We start from the raw sequence: 20,242 nt of genomic DNA on the forward strand, positions 1-20,242 counted from the left end.
GTCTACAGAATTCTATCCAACCACCAGCCGGTGACATTGCCAGAATTAAAACTGCATTGGGCCATTCACAGGAACCTCCTTATTTATGGTACCTTATTTATTTATGGAGCCATCGCTTTTAGAGATATGTCTTATGGATTGAGCCGCGGAGTATTGCCCAGATTAATTTCTGGTGCCACTCACGGTAAATCTCCATAATAATTTTAGGGGTTGTCCTCGGGTGTAAAATACATATTTATTCATAGGTCCAGCTCATTTTTTACCTATGGGTGTACCCATGGGGTATGCCCATATATTAATTGATGGTGCCACACATGGGTTTTACTCAAAGAAATCCTTTGACTATGGATTGAGCCGCGGAGTATTGCCCAGATTAATTTCTGGTGCCACTCACGGTAAATCTCCATAATAATTTTAGGGGTTGTCCTCGGGTGTAAAATACATACATGTATTTATTCATAGGTCCAGCTCATTTTTTACCTATGGGTGTACCCATGGGGTATGCCCATATATTAATTGATGGTGCCACCCATGGGTTTTACTCAAAGAAATCCCTTGACTATGGATTGAGCCGCGGAGTATTGTCCAGATTAATTTCTGGTGTCACTCACGGTAAATCTCCATAATAATTTTAGGGGTTGTCCTCGGGTGTAAAATGCATATTAATTCCTAGGTCCAGCTCATTTTTTACCTATGGGTGTACCCATGGGGTATGCCCATATATTAATTGATGGTGCCACCCATGGGTTTTACTCAAAGAAATCCTTTGACTATGGATTGAGCCGCGGAGTATTGCCCAGATTAATTTCTGGTGCCACTCACGGTAAATCTCCATAATAATTTTAGGGGCTGTCCTCGGGTGTAAAATGCATATTTATTCCTAGGTCCAGCTCATTTTTTACCTATGGGTGTACCCATGGGGTATGCCCATATATTAATTGATGGTGCCACCCATGGGTTTTACTCAAAGAAATCCTTTGACTATGGATTGAGCCGCGGAGTATTGCCCAGATTGATTTCTGGTGCCACTCACGGTAAATCTCCATAATAATTTTAGGGGCTGTCCTCGGGTGTAAAATACATATTTATTCATAGGACCAGCTCATTTTTTACCTATGGCTGTACCCATGGGGTATGCCCATATATTAATTGATGGTGCCACCCATGGGTTTTACTCAAAGAAGTCCCTTGACTATGGATTGAGCCGCGGAGTATTGCCCAGGTTAATTTCTGGTGCCACTCACGGTAAATCTCCATAATAATTTTTAGGGGCTGTCCTCGGGTGTAAAATACATATTTATTCATAGGACCACTCCTGTGTAAAATGTGTATTTAGAGCTTCATACATATTTTTGGTACCACCGTAGAGGTGTCCCCCTGTATATTTATGGGGCTAGCCTTTTGGTGAATGTGAATTTTTATTTATAGGACCACCGGTGGGAGGCGCTGTATTTAATTGTTGGAGTCAATGATCTCGAGGTCCAACCGTGACAACATCTAGATACCTGCAGCAGCCGTCCTACTGACTTAAACATTAATAGCCGGTAAGAACTGTACCCAAAGAATCTCAGAAACAACATTTCTGCAAAAAGAAGCATGACTTGTTTTGAAAATTTGTACTTCAAATTCAACCATACTGATTTTCATCTCTTCTTGTTTTCAAAGATGTTTTCATTGTGAAAGCTTATCATTACAACCTGGTTTCGTCACATAGCGCATTTCTAGTTTATATATAAAATCCTACAATGTTTTTCATTTTTTAAGAATATTGCATATTGATCCAATATGATTGATATCTTTTCTTTACAGACAAATTGAACTGTGTCATCTTGGAAGCGTGTGTCAACAGAATTCTATCCAACCACCAGCCGGTGACATTGCCTGAATTAAAACTGCATTGGGCCATTCACAGGAACCTCCTTATTTATGGTACCTTATTTATTTATGGAGCCATCGCTTTTAGAGATATGTCTTATGGATTGAGCCGCGGAGTATTGCCCAGATTAATTTCTGGTGCCACTCACGGTAAATCTCCATAATAATTTTAGGGGTTGTCCTCGGGTGTAAAATACATATTTATTCATAGGTCCAGCTCATTTTTTACCTATGGGTGTACCCATGGGGTATGCCCATATATTAATTGATGGTGCCACACATGGGTTTTACTCAAAGAAATCCCTTGACTATGGATTGAGCCGCGGAGTATTGCCCAGATTAATTTCTGGTGCCACTCACGGTAAATCTCCATAATAATTTTAGGGGTTGTCCTCGGGTGTAAAATACATATTTATTCATAGGTCCAGCTCATTTTTTACCTATGGGTGTACCCATGGGGTATGCCCATATATTAATTGATGGTGCCACACATGGGTTTTACTCAAAGAAATCCTTTGACTATGGATTGAGCCGCGGAGTATTGCCCAGATTAATTTCTGGTGCCACTCACGGTAAATCTCCATAATAATTTTAGGGGTTGTCCTCGGGTGTAAAATACATATTTATTCATAGGACCAGCTCATTTTTTACCTATGGGTGTACCAATGGGGTGTGCCCATATATTAATTGATGGTGCCGCACACCCATGGGTTTTACTCAAAGAAATCCCTTGACTATGGATTGAGCCGCGGAGTATTGCCCAGGTTAATTTCTGGTGCCACTCACGGTAAATCTCCATAATAATTTTTAGGGGCTGCCCTCGGGTGTAAAATACATATTTATTCATAGGACTACTCCTGTGTAAAATGTGTATTTAGAGCTTCATACATATTTTTGGTACCACCGTAGAGGTGTCTCCCTGTATATTTATGGGGCTAGCCTTTTGGTGAATGTGAATTTTTATTTATAGGACCACCGGTGGGAGGCGCTGTATTTAATTGTTGGAGTCAATGATCTCGAGGTCCAACCGTGACAACATCTAGATACCTGCAGCAGCCGTCCTACTGACTTAAACATTAATAGCCGGTAAGAACTGTACCCAAAGAATCTCAGAAACAACATTTCTGCAAAAAGAAGCATGACTTGTTTTGAAAATTTGTACTTCAAATTCAACCATACTGATTTTCATCTCTTCTTGTTTTCAAAGATGTTTTCATTGTGAAAGCTTATCATTACAACCTGGTTTCGTCACATAGCGCATTTCTAGTTTATATATAAAATCCTACAATGTTTTTCATTTTTTAAGAATATTGCATATTGATCCAATATGATTGATATCTTTTCTTTACAGACAAATTGAACTGTGTCATCTTGGAAGCGTGTGTCAACAGAATTCTATCCAACCACCAGCCGGTGACATTGCCTGAATTAAAACTGCATTGGGCCATTCACAGGAACCTCCTTATTTATGGTACCTTATTTATTTATGGAGCCATCGCTTTTAGAGATATGTCTTATGGATTGAGCCGCGGAGTATTGCCCAGATTAATTTTTGGTGCCACTCACGGTAAATCTCCATAATAATTTTAGGGGTTGTCCTCGGGTGTAAAATACATATTTATTCATAGGTCCAGCTCATTTTTTACCTATGGGTGTACCCATGGGGTATGCCCATATATTAATTGATGGTGCCACACATGGGTTTTACTCAAAGAAATCCCTTGACTATGGATTGAGCCGCGGAGTATTGCCCAGATTAATTTCTGGTGCCACTCACGGTAAATCTCCATAATAATTTTAGGGGTTGTCCTCGGGTGTAAAATACATATTTTTTGATAGGTCCAGCTCATTTTTTACCTATGGGTCATGGGGTATGCCCATATATTCATTGATGGTGCCACACATGGGTTTTACTCAAAGAAATCCTTTGACTATGGATTGTTTTTATTAGCTCACCAGAGCACATATTGCTCAAGGTGAGACTGTGTTCGGTCTTTGTTTTGATTTTCACTTATAAGTCCAAAACCCTTCATTCAATTGACTAAATACTTCACACAGTTGTTCAAGGCCATCACATTATAAGGTTAGATAATTCCATATTATCCTAAATACAAGTTATGGCCCCTGATTGACTTTGACCTAATTTAAGTTTTAGGGCAGGTTAAAGGTTTAGGGCAAGTTGGGTTTTCACTTAAAACTCCAATACCATTCATTCAATGACTTAATACTTCACACAGTTGTTCAGAGCCATCACATAATGAGGTTAGATAACTCCATATTATTTTTTATACAAATTATGTCCCATGATTGACTATGGAACTTAGGTCAAAGTTTTAGGGCAGGTAGGGATATTTATTAACATAACTTCTATACCCTTCATTCAATTGACTCAATACTTCACACAATTGTTTAGGACCATCACCCAATGAGGTTACATAACTCCATATCCTTAGTACAAGTAATGGCCCCTGATTGACATAGGTTAAAGTTTTAGGCAAGTAAAAGTTAAGGGCAAGTTGGGATTTTAATAAAATAATACTGTTCATTCAATGCACTTTATAAAATTCAAAATTGTTTACGACCATCTTACAACAAGAAACATAACTCCATTTTAACCCTAAATACAAATTATGGCCCTTGATTATTTTATTTTTATTTTTTCATTTCTTTTGAAAGGCATATTTGTATATATTTTCATAATAGGAAATCAAGTTATTTGAATGACTTGCGTCATTGTTCGGGCGGGCGCATTGTGGTCGTCGACGAAAAAAGGTGAAGGCACGCTTCCTGCCCTTTGGTTGCATTTTACTGCCAGATGGGTTTGCCGACACTTCGAGCAAACATAGGCAAACTTACAGTTGGTCCAATTGCATGATTCTGCATTGTAATAATTACAAGTAGGCATTGGATGGTTCAGGGCTCTTTGCCCGCCACCTACAGGTCCTGAATATCATACATTTTGCGTAGCCCTTTTTTTGAATTACAGATTTTGGCTATAGTGATGCATGTAACCACATTTGAGTCAATATCTGAGCAAATACATCATGTATTACATATAAGTCAATAACTCTGCAACTACTTTATGTATTACATTGAAACTTTATACAATCAAGTTTGATAACTCTTATCTTGTATAAATTGCAAATTTTGCCCCTTTATTCTTTTACTTGTAAAGGTTTGCATGTATTATAAGTTTACAGTGAACCATGCACGTTTCACCAAAACTTTGCAATCCTTAAACTAAAAAGATGCTGAATAGTTGAGCGCGCTGCCTCTGTAAGAGCTGTTAGTTTCATTGTTTGAAATTGACTTTAGAATTTAATCATAATAAAAATCCAGTCAATGCTTATCACTAGTGATAGCGCTTTATGACATTTGAGAAGTTGATTTATATTTACTGCAAGTCCAAGCAATCTTATGTGTTACTTAATAAATATACTGTTAAAATTACAATTCTTTATCTATACCTACCAGGTATATGCCTAAATACAATATAAGCTGTGCACATTATAAGCTAGGGTCAAGTTTTAACCAAGGTTGGGTCATGCTACCAATCCAGTGCATTATAACTGATCACCTGAAAATCATACTCTTCATATATACATGGAGCTTTTGACCGGAAATGCAGCTGTAGAAATAAGAATCGAAGGTGTAGATTATAGCAGTGAGCACACAAATTGCAAAATGTTTGATATAAGTTCAAACTGCTATTCTAACTCCAGCACTGAATCTGTCAGAGGAAGTCCGGGGGATCTTGTTTGTTTCATAGATTTTATCAAGGTCTAACGGCACCCATTGGTTGGATGCCGTTAGAAACCCAACTCCACCGAAATTGTTTTAATGCAATAAGTGACTTGAGACAGATGAGACTGAAATCCAGATATCACAGAACTTCAAACCACAGTGTGAAATACTGTGGAACATCTGAGGTCTGGGTGCTCTAGCTCTTTACGAATAAACCTTTTCATTCTTTTACATGCCCAGTGTAAAGTACCAATACACAGGGTACAACTTTCCTGGGTTACACCCAGTACTGAGCACCCGCACGGGTGTCTGTCACATAGCTTGGACATTAAAATATGGCCCATTCAGTCCTTTGAAATTGTTTAAAAAGTCATGATATGACTTTCCAATGAAATTTTAAGTTTTACTTCAAACAATATTATTATATGTATAGTTTTAGTATTTTTTCAAGTAAAACTTTAAGAATTTCATTGAAGTGTCATATTACCTTTTAAGTGTGCAAACCATGTGACGAACACCTGGTAGCACATGTGACGAACACCTGGTAGCACATGTGACGAACACCTGGTAGCACACCAGTCTCCCAGGATTGCCTTTTAAATGCAGAGTGCTAGGCAAGGGAGGTAAAGGTATCATTTTTCCCTGTTTCTGGTATGATGAGGCTGGAGATTGAACCCACAACCTCCTGCAACTGAAGCGTACACTCTACCACTAGGCTTTCGTGAAAGATTGTCTGCCTTCCATACGACCTGTTAATAATTTCTTAGACATCAATATAGCCACATAACACATGACACCATTTTAAACTAAAATAATAATAAGCTATTTGTTTCACAGTCATCCAAAAAAAGTGAGATTATATAGGCATTTGGAGACAGGGAAACTGCAAACTACCCTAATTGTGTAATATATATATAAACGTTTGCAAGTTAGTACATCATGTTTTGGGGGATTCAGGCACTGTCCCAATACAGTATCAGAGGGAGGAATAATGCATTTTACAGTCCACTTCAAATGGCCTTGCTCTTTTGTTGTTTAGCTAGAATTATGGTTATTTAGATGTTTAATTCAGTTACATATCTGCCTTATTGTAAATTGGTTTGGTAGGCTTAAATATAAGAAGTTAAAATAGGGATTATTCTAATCCCTAGAATTTCTTTGGAAGAATTTGCCATATCAAAAATCACCAAAAAAAAACATGTCCACATATTTGGACTAAATGTTAACCTATTTCAGTGAAATGTACCGTAATCAGAGTCAGATGTTAATTAAATATTGCCCTATGTTTTACAGGGCAATGCGAGAAATCAGTGAGAGTCCAGCTTAGAAGCAAGATGCCTACCGCATCATAGCCATAGGTTGAACTATATTTTTTATTCAATCCGCAGAAGCATGTTACAAATTAAGAGTTAAAACATTGTGATAAAAACATGTATCATTGTCAGCAAAAGGATTATTAATTTAAAGTTGACAGTAAATCATTCGGTGCAGAAGGGGATTAAAATAACTAATAGGCAATGCTGTTCTTTGTCATGCCTCACCTACATGTTTACATACATGACATTGACCTTCATTGCCAATATCGAAATATGACAGTTCTAACTGAGAAGTGAAACTGGAGGTGGACAACTGGGTGAAATGGCCAAGTATTTATTTATTATAATGATGGTGTATTTTCTTTTTGATGAATGCCGAAGGAAACATGTTGATGAAATTTTACAAAACGGATTCATTTGTTTTTTTTTGTTCAGTTGCAAACAAGTCTGACTATTTGGAAATTGGAATAAATAAAAAATATTAATATATTCATTTCGTTCTCTATATGAGTCTGAAAGTCATCATTTTTAATAGGTAGTAGATTTTGTATCCAATTTAAGAGGAATGAGGATAAGCCCATTAAATTGTCTCTGAATTTTTTAAGAACTTGTTAATCAAACAATTGACTACTTCAAAGAGTTAATACAAGGGATTAAAAATGTAATGTGTTAACGGAGTCAGTGCATATTATGTTAAAAATACCAATCTTATTCATTACAGTATTATATAAATTATATCCTTTGTTATTATTTATGAAGAATTTCCCAATTTTGCCAAAATTGACGCGAAAATTCCCAATCTCACAGGTATAGGTGATATTCCGAAATTACCGGGGAAAAAAACCCTGCCCTCATAATTGACTTGTATGTTGGGCCTGACCAGCAGATGACTCCTATTCGTTTTTTGGGCTCATCCGGTCAAAGGTCACAGTGACCTTAAGTGGTTAAAGGTTGTCTGAGTGATTACTCAACAATGCCTGCACCCATGGCCCTCAAACTTGACTAGGAGGTTGGGCCTGACCAGTAGATGACCCCTATTGTTTTGGGGGGTCATTGGGCCAAAGATCAAGGTCACAGTGACCTTGAATGATAAAATGTTGTTCAGTGATAACTCAACAATGCCTGCACCCATGGCCCTCAAACTTGACTTGGAGGTTAGGCCTGACCAGTACAGATGACCCCTATTGACTTTGGGTGTCATCGGGCCAATCAAAAATTAACAAATATTCTCCCAGTGATATATCAACAATGCCTGAACCTATGATCATCAAACTTGATATAGAAGTTGGACCTGACAAGTAGATGCCTCAAGGTCACAGTGACCTTGAATGTGAAAAGGTTTTGAGTGATAACTCCACAGTGCCTGTAGACCTGTACCTGACCTGTAGATGACCCCTTATGATTTTAGGGGTCATCAAGTTAAAGGTCAAAGTCACATTAACCTTGAACGAAAAAACCTTGTCTGTGTGATAACTTGACAATGCCTGCACCCATGGCCCTCAAACATGACATTTAGGTTTTTGGTGACCAGCTGATTACTCTTATGGATTTTTTAGGTCATAAAGTCAAAGGTCATGGTCATAACACACTCTATCCTCACACTTAGAATGGTCATAATCTTAAAACTGCCTCAATGGCATCGAATGTCAGTGACAAATCAGCTGTCATTTCGGTCCTTGCATATTTTATTCAATTGTCCATATAATCCTGACAAAATGGCGCTCAGGGGGAGCATAATGTTTGACAAACATCTTTTGTTCCAAATTGTTTTTTGTTTTTTTGTATTTAAATGCGAAGTCTGTTCCCGGGTGTGAAAATGCCTTGATTTTTTGATATCCGGTTATAATTGGGAAAAAGCTGTGTAAAGTATTAAAAGTTCAAACTGATTTGAGTATTAATCTAGTAAAAGTTATAAGTCTTGATCATCTAGACGCTTACATGTATTGATCAGAGCTGAATGATTGAGACTAAGAAGGTATCCATAACCACATGTTAGCATTTATTGTTCATGAAAAGTAGCTGTGTCTGCATTGCTGTCTGCATTAAAAAGTTATTAAAAACGAGAAATTGGTTGCAGTTCATCGAGATCCACTTTATATACGCTGTCAGTAAATATCGTGTATGCTATCTACAACGATCTTTCTAGTCTACAGTATGCTATTGATCATGGATAGACACGAACTCTGCTTTCATCAAAAGTTATTTTATACATGAAATTGGCCGGAGTACATTAAAATTCACTTTACATACACTGTCAAGAACAGACATGGATGTTTATTACAATGATCTCATTATTCTGCTAAGTGCTACTCACCTGACCAGCCTGACTTTAAAGCCCAGATATTTGCTGTTAAAGTGTGACTCTATCCACGATGCCTTGAGACCACCTTTCTTTGGCCAGTAGAAATCATAAAAGTTTTAAACTTAAATTTCCACCCAAATGGTTGAAAAGAAGAACATGAACATGATGTAGATTGATTTTCAGATATAGCTGAATTGCATGCTCACTGATGCAAGTAGATTATAAAATGTGTTTGTTCAGAATGTAATTTTTTTTAGCTCACCTAAAAAAAGCATGAAAGCATGAAGTGCTGAAGGTGAGCTATTGTGATCGCCCTGTGTCTGTTGTCCGTCGAAGTCGTCCTTTGTCATCAATTTGATTGTTAACACTATAGAGGTCACAATTCGGGCACAATCTTAATGACACTTGGTCAGAATGTTACCGTCAATAAAATCTTAGACAAGTTCGATATTGGGTCATCTGGGGTTAAAATCTAGGTCACCAGGTCAAATTAAAGGAAAAGCTTGTTAACACTATAGAGGTCACATTTATGACTGTATCTTCAGGAAACTTGGTCAGAATGTTTATATTAATAATCTTTAAGTCAAGTTTAAATCTGGGTCATGTGCGGTCAAAAACTAGGTCACCAGGTAAAATCATAGGAAAAGCTTGTTAGCACTCTAGAGGTCACATTTATGACTGTTCGTTCATGAAACTTAGTCAGAATGTATATATTGATTAGCTCTAGACCAAGTTTAAATCTTGGACATGATGGGTCAAAAACTAGGACACCAGGTCAAATTTAAGGAAAAACTTGTTAACAATCTAGAGGTCACATTTATAAATGTTTCTTCATGAAAGTTGGTCAGAATGTTTTTATTAATAATCTCTAAGTTAAGTTTAAATCTGGGTCATGTGCGGTCACACATGCTGCCATATGATATTTATTTGATTATACCAAACAAAATAAAGTACATAAAAAGTTTTAAAATGTTTTTAATTCATTTAATTAAACAAGTTTAACAAGGTAAACATTTACATATTAAATATAACATAATAAAATAATTATATCTAGAGCAAAATTCTTCTTGCTGACAGTTCCTATTGTCTAGATTTTGTGTACACATTGAATAGTGACTTCACAACTGTATGTGTATAAGGGAGGCAATCATATCATGATTTAGCTAAAACATTGAAGCAGTCATTTGCCCTTATATGATATTCAAAATATCACTGCAGTCACATGACCTGACAGCTTATTTACAATGGAAAGAAAAGGCTATGCACTAAGCAAACATCCTCAAAGAGAAATCATACCCGATTGTGTTTTATACCAAGTTAGAAACCTTTATCCAAACCCTTAAAGACCCAACTGGGGTATAAAAGGGAGGTAATGGCCGGTGGGTGTTTCCCCCTGTTTTTTGAAAGCATTTCAAATCAGGGAAGCATTTTTCAAAATTTAAACCTTAAATCAAATTATTACAACCCATAAAAATTTAGGCATGTAGTTTGAAAAGTGTGTCAATCAATATGTATACATATATCATTGTTTTATGTTAAAAAATGGTCTTGATAATAAGAAATGCATATCTTCAATTTCAAAATTTGAATATTGTAGGAGGAGCTAACAAACTGGCTTGATCATGTGATCTTCTGTTTGTAAACATGAGCACATGTTGGGTCTATCTAGAATCAGATTTTCAATAATGTAAATGGCATGCATATAAACTTACTGGGTTCAGCTGCATTTTTCTCACAACAGGGACAATAAAATTCCAGTGAATGTAACACAGTTATATCATTATGGTAATGTCAGCTGTATTTGGGTATTTTGATAAGACCAATTCAAGTACACATCTTGGCATTACAGTTTTTTTCTTTGCATTCTGAATACTGTCACATCAACATTGCCCCTTGCATTAGTCTAGCTTTCTGTTTTAAAAACTTTTGATTGTTTCATGCATTACTGTAATATAACATTGACCACAACTTTTTATACCCCCCAAAACAAAGTTTGGGGGGGGGGGGGGGTATACTGGAATCGGGTTGTCCGTCTGTCTGTCTGTCCGTCTGTCCGTCCGTTTTTTTTTGTCCGGGATTCATCTTTGTCGTTATTGAACAAATCTTTTTCAAACTTTCAGATATTAATGGCCATGATGTAAACTTGCGCCTCTGTGAAATTGGTACGGGTCACATGACCCTGACCAGAGTTATCTCCCCTTGATGTGTTAAAGTAGGCAAAATAAGCCCTGTCCGGGATTCATCTTTGTTATTATTCAACAAATCTTTATCAAACTTTCAGAAATTAATGGCCATGTTGTAAACTTTCGCCTCTGTGAATTTGGTACAGGTCACATGACCCTGACTGGAGTTATCTCCCCTTGTAGGCAAAATTAGCTTTGTCCGGCCTAACTCCAGGGCAAACAACCTAGACATGGAGGGGTGGGGGGTATTCGTTAGCCTATGGCTTACAGTTCTAGTTATATCTCACTCTGCAAACTGTTATATTTTGTTCATGTGTTGACTCTACTCGTACCGAGCCTTGCCTGTTCATGTGTTGTCACACAGAATGAACATAAAAACTCTGTACATGTTCCATCTTAAACATCATATTCATCAGTTTCTCATTTTCCTGTATATTATAATATTATTTTCCAAAATGCGCCTTCTGGTGTCGAAGGCAATGTATTCTCAGCTGATGTTCTTATTCTAAATTATTATGTAACACATCCTGTTGTTTTGACTGTTCATTCACATCCATTTATTTGTAAATTTTAACAAAATCCTAATTATTGTGCTTCAATGGTTAATTTTTGCTCCTCGGTTAATAAAATTGACAGATCAAACTTTTTATTTTCATCCATATTTACTGCGATGATATCCAAAAGAATGACTGTGAGAGCAAATAAAATGGAGCCAAAATCATCCTGCCAGAAATAAATTTTCCTATTGAAATATAATAGGGTAGGTCGTTTATACCCACATTATTTTTTAGAGTAATTCTGAAAAAAATGTGTCAATATAAATTAACCATTCTTTGAAAATGTTCAAGAACATAGATTGTAGATTTGAGTCTTACGTTTTAAAGCAATAAAAACACTAATATAAAAATGCAATTTTACTTTAAAAGAAATACCACCCATTCAATATATGAACTGTTCCAATTGGCATGGGTCAGTTGGTCAGAGCTAAAGACTTCACATTTTGGAACATTTCTAGGCCAAAGTTGTAAACACTTTCTTAAATAATTAATCTGTTAATTGAGCCCCTACATTGTATATATCAATTACATTACAACATCTGAAAGCATTCCATAAAGTAGCTACTCACTCAGATATGGGTTATGTTTGTTTACATTCATGGGCTATAAATACTTTACAGGTACTGACCCTAACAGATAAGCCAACCCTCTTTTATAGCTCATTAACATCCGATGGTCTGATCCGATGTTGGGTCTTTAAGATGTGCCATATTTTGGGCATCATTGGTGACTGTTCATGTATACACAGATAAAAACAGTCTTTGACATGATATAATAATATTGTTTACAATATACTATCTGTGTACGAAAAGTGACACAAATTAATAAAATATACAAAATGAATTAAGTTGTTCCATAAATGTTATGCAACATTTTAAAGGGAAAATTAGAATCAAAAATTAATCCGCAACAGCTTTTTTTGCTATCTTTAAAATTGTGTTATTTCTGATCCCCTACCCATAGCCAAACACATGCCAGAGTAATATTTCAAGCTACAGGAAAGTAAACGCTGTCACCTGTATTTGTTTACAATATGCAGTTTATTGTTATGTTATGAAGAACGACTGCATGTGTTCTAACTATTTATTATTGATACATATGATATTGGTGAGGATGGTACAGCTCTGACTGCTAGAGATAAACTGACCGCCTGTGTTGGCTGGCTGGCCTTATCATACAAGGTGAACTATAAATAGCGGAAGGAATTAATTCATTGCCGTATAATGTTACATCTCCCTTCTTTACAAACAAAAGATATTATCAATAAATATATATGTGATTTGATATCAAATTATTTATATTTATTTATAGAGGAAAAGAGAAGTTATTCAATGTTATGGTTATAATAGCAGGATTTGAATTTCATCGGAAATTTATTAAAGTTTGTCAGACTAATTTAAACATCAGCTTACAAGCGAAATGAACATCACATGGATTCAATTACTTTTGGTTTTACGGCCCTTCCTGACCTGGTCACGTACATATTGTGATTGATACATGGAGAGGAACTACTGCCAATTAGAATCTTTGATGTCAGACTGGGTAGGTGTTTAACCTAAAGGCATTTCCTGTATTTCTGGCTCTGCAAATTGACCATGGCAGGGCTCATTGGTCTTTAATAGATCCCGCTTATTTCGTGTGTACATAGACCCATCTGGGCACGGAACAGTGTATGATCTTTCATTTAATTTGTCAACTACAGTGGCTGGTCTCCAAGTTTTATTTAATTGTTGGATCATTGTATTTTCTCCATATGTTAAGGGCTCTAGTGACCTTGCTTGTCTGTCATAATATTTCTTCCCCTTCTGTTTGCTATCTTTAAATTGTGTTATTACTGATCCCCTACCCATAGCCAAACATGCCAGAGTAATATTTCAAGCTACAGGAAAGTAAACGCTGTCACCTGTATTTGTTTACAATATGCAGTTTATGACCCAATAAACTCCTTCCCGGGATTTTCAAATCTTTGACAGTTAACAGATATTTTTCACAAAGTACAATAAAGTTCATTTTTCATGAAGTTTTCTTTGCCATTTCATTTTAAATGTGCAAAGAAGCTATATAAAAAGTTTTTAGGCAAAATATTTCTTGGTTATTCACTTTTAATAAAAGGGCTCTTTGATGTGAAGCATGTTAAAAATACCATGAAAACCTGCCCCAGCGCCATCTAGTGGCTTTTATAATCAAGTTTGGGGTTCAAGTGTGTGATGCATTGCTAATTTTGTATTGTGTTTATTGCAGTTTTTTTACACTAATGCCTAACAATATTCTACTTGTGTACTTCCAGGCCAAGGAGTTAGCTATCTTGGAGCAGTCCTGACTCAGAGAGAGCCACCTATGGCTCCTTTCAGCAGCCACTTTTCTTGCCTCTATGGACTGCGTACCTTTGAGGAAGCAGCACCCCTCCCGGCCAGGAACACGGCTTCTTGGCCATGCCTAACCTTTGGGAAGCTGCAACTGTGCAGAGGGGACTGATGTTGCCAGCCCCATGTGCAGCGTATGAGACACTGCCAAACCCGAGTCTGTGTAAGACCTCCAGGCACTACCCCAGTCTTTACCATTACTGCCAGTGCAGACTCTTCTATTGTAATGGATACTTAGTGATACCACAACCAAATAGTTAAAAAAGAAGGCTGAGAAACAGTATGTGAATGAGTACGCAAGAAAGTGGGCCCAACAGACATATTCTTGCCATAAGGGTGGTCAACTGAGGACCACCCCAACGCATACACATCATTAAGGCAGAGGATACTGTGCAAAGACAGAAAGACAGCTTCAAGGACATTTGAGGAGTCACAGTCCTCAGAAGGTAGCCAAAAGACCAGCAAAGAAGCAAAAATAGACAGATGGAGAACAACTCCTGATCAAGGCAGTGTTTAAACAATCAAAAGTGTTTTGATAGTGAAAGTGACAGAGTGACAGCCCCCCCCCCCCCTGATATTGATGTTTTATTGAACTATTTCCTAATACTGATATTAAATACTATGCTTGATATTTAATTTGAATCAAACTGAATTTTTATTTCTGTAATGATGTACTTTGTATTGGCTTGTAATCTATTTTTGCTATTTTTGCAACACTTAAAGTTTAAATTGGACACATTTAAACAGTCTGTCCGATATTTTATTCGTTTTAATTAATTCTATTTTTATTTAATTTTATCATCATTATTTCAGTAATTTTACCAGTGAGTAACTTTTGTAAATGAACTATTTTTTCTTAAAGTAACATTTGTTCACATATCTTTTTTTATCTTTGGCTAACTATTTTTCAAATTTAACTATCAAAATATTCTTTAAAATCCTACCGTTCTTTGTTGTTTGTACTTCAGTACATATCTTTTGCAAAGAATGAAGGTCCAAAGTCCTTGTAAAAAAAGCTGATGAGAAGAAGTTTTTTTTTTAAATCATATATCCATCTTTCATATTTTTGGATACTTAATACTATCAACTATAGTGTAAAATGACAGTGGTTGTGTTAGTCAGATATTCTTGTGGTTGTTTTGATAGTGTTTGATGGTTTGCTTGGACAGTTATGCCCAATGATTAGGTGAGGGCACTAACCCTTATCTTAACCCTTTCCCTTCTTACTGCCTTGTCAGTGTGTCTGACAGTTGGTTCTGTTAGTCAGTCATTGTAATGCTTTACTGGTGAATTTGTCAGTGTTTAACATTTTTGGAATGAAAATGGTTACTTTCTGTCTATTTTCATTTAAAGTAAAGGTTTCGGCATATTGCTCTTAATCAAGCCATCGTAGTCTTAAGAAAGACACTTACCATGTGGTATGAGTTCTGGGTTCAAATCCCAGCGGTGGCTATAAGAATTGCAGTTTGGGGCTCAAATACAGATTCCTTCATAAAGCCAGAAAAGTTTCCAAATTGCATTAAAATACATATATTTTAATTTCCAGTTCGGCTGTGACAATTTTACGGTATTTTGACATTACGGTTATTCTTCCATCAATGATGGTCTCATTTCAAACAGCAACTCGATCTGAGTGAAATAATGGACAGGTTTTACTAAAATAATCATTAAAAAAAGAAAGACCATTGATGCTGCGCCATGTATTTGTTTGTAATTGTTAACAGATTAGTTTGAAAATGAATGACAAACGAAATACAGCGAGACCTTTTGTTATAGGGTAATTGTCCGTCGTTAACATTTTTCATCAAACAACTTCTCCTAAACCACTGGGACCATTTCAACCAAACTTCACAGGAATGTTTCTTGGGTGGTCCTCTTCCAGATTCCTTCAATAAAAATGGTTCCATACAGAACTTAGGAAAAACTTCTCAGATTTCCAAATAATTTCACAGAAATGATCCTTTTGACCCTGTATCAAATTCCTTCATCCCGTGCTCATTTGTAAAAAAAACATGGCCACCAGGGTACGGGGCTTCTTTTCTCTAAGTCTAAACGGAAAACTTTTATACACCTGTTTAAATAACGGGACGTATTATAGTTTTATCTGCTGCGTGTGGTTGTGTGGGCAGGGTCCAGTATGCTGTATGATCAATAACTTGGGAACCCTTTGTCTAATCAGCTGTCAGAGCGATATAGGGCCTTCTTTGCCCTCTTTTTTCCTAACCTTTAATGTTTAGTACACTTGTGGAACTTCCTCTCGACTTAATACTTCACACTATTATTAAAAACCATCTTACAATTAGGTTAAATAACTCCATATTAACCTTAAATACAAATTATGGCCCTTGATTTACTTTTTTTTTCGCTTTTTTATTGCTTTTGAGAGGCACATTTATTTTTTATCCCCCGCTGAATCGAAGATTTCAGGAGGGGGTTATTGTTTTGGGGTTGCCTGTCCGTCCTTTATTCCGTCCGTCTGTCTGTCCTGTACCATATCTTGGTAGGCATTGATCAGAAAATGTTCAAACTTCGTCAGAATGTTCCCCTTGATCAAATCTCGACCACTTGCAAAAGTGGGTCACATGGGGTAAAAAAAAAAGGTCACTAGGTCAAATCTTACAAAAATCTTTGGAACATACTAGAGGCATTATACATGGTCAAATTTTCATGAAACTTAATCAGAATTTTTCCTAATGAACTCTTGGTTGTAAATAAATTAGGTTTACATATGATTAAAAATTAGTTCACAAGGTCAAATCTTAAAAAAATCTTATCCAGGACCATATCAAGGTAATGATTGGTCAAGTTATGTTCAAAATAGGTCATGATGTATCCCTTGATAAAATATGAACCGCTTGAAAAAGTGGGTCACATGGGGTCAGAAACTAGGTCACTTGGTCAAATCTTAGAAATATCTTAGAGGCATTATGTATGGTCTAATATTCATGAAATTTGATCAGAATGTTTTCCTTGATGAACCCTTGGACATGTTTTAAACTTGGTCACACGTGATAAAAAAGAATTAGGTCGCTAGGTCAAATCTTTCAAAAATCTTGTCCAAAACTGTTTTATGGTGATGATTGGTCAGATTATGTTCAAACATGATCAGAATGTTCTTTTGTGTTAAATTTCTACTACGTTTCAAAAGTGGGTCAAAAACATGGTCAAATTTTGGAAACAATATTGGGAACACACTATTGGCAGTCTTATATTCATGAAACTTAATCAGACGGTTTTCCTTGATTGTTGTTGAAAAGTTCAAAACTAGATCACATGGGGTCAGAAACCATGTCAGTAGATGAAATCTTTGAAAAATTGTGTCCCAAACCAAACATTGGTATTAAATATTCAAATTTGGTCAGAATGTTTTCCTTAATGAAATCTTACAAGAGTTTTTAAATTGGTCACATGGGGTCAAATTATATTTTTTGCAATATATCTGGACCAATCTTCATGAAACTTAATCAGAATGTTTGCCTTGATGAAATCTTAGATTAGTTTGGAACTGGGTAACATTGAGTCATAAACTAGGTTTCTTAGACAATTCTAGATGCTTCATTATATACAATATTTTTTTTATTTCAAACAGTTGCAATCAAACTCATATATATATTTCACCAACAATTGATTTCCATTCCTTGACTTAGCCTAATCAGGCCGGAGATATCAATTCAACGAATTTGCTTCGAGTTTATGGAGACCTTTCATGGGATTGCTTTTGGGGCCCCTACGATCAAGGTCAAGGACACTGTTACCATAAACAAAACAATGGTTGGTACTGAATAACTTCAGTTAGGGTTGACATATTGTGACCAAATTGGTATGTAGGAAGAGTTTATGGAGGACTTCCATGGCATAGGTTTGGGGCCCGTAGGGTCAAGGTCAATGTTACTTAACAGTTGAAACTAAATCACAACAAAGGCTGAAGTTCTTCCGTCAATCATTGAAAACCTGGTTTTGTAGCATTGCGGCGTTTCTTGTTTACTATTTTATTTGCTTTCTTTTTTAATTGCTTTTGACGGGCACATATTACATTATTATTGTATTCATTTCTAATTCAAAGCAGAGTATAGTCGATCACGTTCTCCTATGACATCTCATTTCTTATTTTAGTCACTATTACACAATTATTCTGCTGTAAATAATAAAAATAAATTATTAAGATTTATTTTGTTGAGAAAGTATTTTATCTTGTTTTTCATAAACTTATCCATTTGTCTTTCTTGCCAGCTTGTCTGTTTTTGAAGATAGAATCTGAGCTAAAAGTCTTAACATAAAAGAGTTTAATTTTTTTTTAGACTTTCTCATAAATTCCTTAAGACATTCTCATTAACTTGAGTATACCTGTTATTTGCTAAAATACTAATGTTATATGTGGCAAGGCCTGTACCTTTTATAACTCATATAAAAGTATGCACTGTAGAAAACAGACTATGGCTCTGATGCTCTTGTTTTAAATGTTCATTTAAGGTTTGATATTACCATTGTGTTATTTATGTGATGTCTTTCATATGATATAGGCAAATTTTATAGGTTTCATCTGCTTACATTTGGTATTAATTTTTTTTTTTGATGCTTGGGTATTGGTGTGTTTTTTAGCTAATGTCGTCCGTCGTTCGGCATCAACAATTGGTTATAATCATCTTCTTCTCCTAAACCGCTTGGACAAATTTGATGAAACTTTATAGGGATGATCCTTGGTTGGTGCTTTTTCAAAATTGTTCAAAATTGTTTAAAGAAATGAATTCCATACAGAACTTTGGTTGCCATGGCGACCTAAAGGAAAATGTCAACAATTGGTAATAATCATCTTCTTGTCCTAAACCACTTTGACAATTTTGATGAAACTTCATAGGGTTGATCCTTGGTTAGTGCTTTTTCAAAACTGTTCAAAGAAATGAATTCCATGCATGACTCTGGTTTCCATGGCAACCATAAGGAAATGTCAACAATTGGTAATAATTATCTTTTTCTCCTAAACCTCTTGGACAATTTTAATGAAACTTCATAGGAATGATCCTTGATTGCTGCTTTTTCAAAATTGTTCAAAGAAATGAATTCCATGCAGAACTCTGGTTGCCATGGCAACCTAAAGGAAAAGCGTCAACAATTGGTTATAATCATCATCTTCTCATTAACCCCTTGGACAATTTTAATGAAACTTTATAGGAATGATCCTTGGTTGGTGCTTTTTCAAATTGTTCAAAGATATGAATTCCATGCAATGGCAACCTAAAGGAAAAATAACAAAACTTTTTTTTGGCAAATACTATGATCCTAGTGCTTAAATATTTAGTGTGTGCACTGTATGTTGTTTGTGTATCTATACTAAAAGTTCTTTTAGGGTGCAAGCAAATTAACTTAGTTTTATCAGTGTGCAGGCAATTGAACAAAGTCCTGTCACTGTGCAGGCAATTGAACAAAGTCCTGTCAGTGTGCAGGCAACTGAAAAAAGTGTGCAGGTATCTGTACCAAGTGCTGTCAGTGTGCAGTCAATTATCAAGTCCTGTCAGTGTGCCGGCAACTGCACAAAATCCTGTCAGTGTGCAGGTATGAGAATAAAATTCTGTCAGTGTGCAGTCAATCATCAAGTCGTGTCAGTGTGCAGGCAACTGAACAAAATCCTGTCAGTGTGCAGTCAATCACCAAGTCCTGTCAGTGAGCAGGAAACTGTGACAAGTTGTGTTAGTGTGCAGGCAACTGTGACAATTCCTGTCAGTGATTATCCAGGCAACATGTTTGACCAGTATGTTTTTCAATATTCTTTGAGAACAAATAACAAGCTATATTGATAACAAAGGTTAAATTATTTTACTCAGGTGAGTGATTTAGGGCCATCATGGCCCTTTTGTTTAAGGTTATGACCAAAGCATTTTTTCAAAGACTCACTTTAAACCAACAA

General features: G+C 36.1%; 1 long non-coding RNA gene across 1 annotated transcript; it reads left to right on the forward strand.

The window, feature by feature from the left end:
• The first annotated feature begins 5 nt into the window (after window positions 1-5).
• Window positions 6-19,642, forward strand: LOC128214260 (uncharacterized). The gene is made up of 6 exons (XR_008257890.1): window positions 6-88; window positions 1,429-1,544; window positions 1,810-1,929; window positions 2,846-2,961; window positions 3,227-3,346; window positions 14,265-19,642. It is a non-coding gene; the product is annotated as an uncharacterized LOC128214260 (long non-coding RNA).
• Window positions 19,643-20,242: the final 600 nt, after the last annotated feature.

This window comes from Mya arenaria, chromosome 13 (assembly GCF_026914265.1).
Source record: "Mya arenaria isolate MELC-2E11 chromosome 13, ASM2691426v1".
In the NCBI taxonomy this organism is placed as follows: Eukaryota; Metazoa; Mollusca; class Bivalvia; order Myida; family Myidae; genus Mya; species Mya arenaria.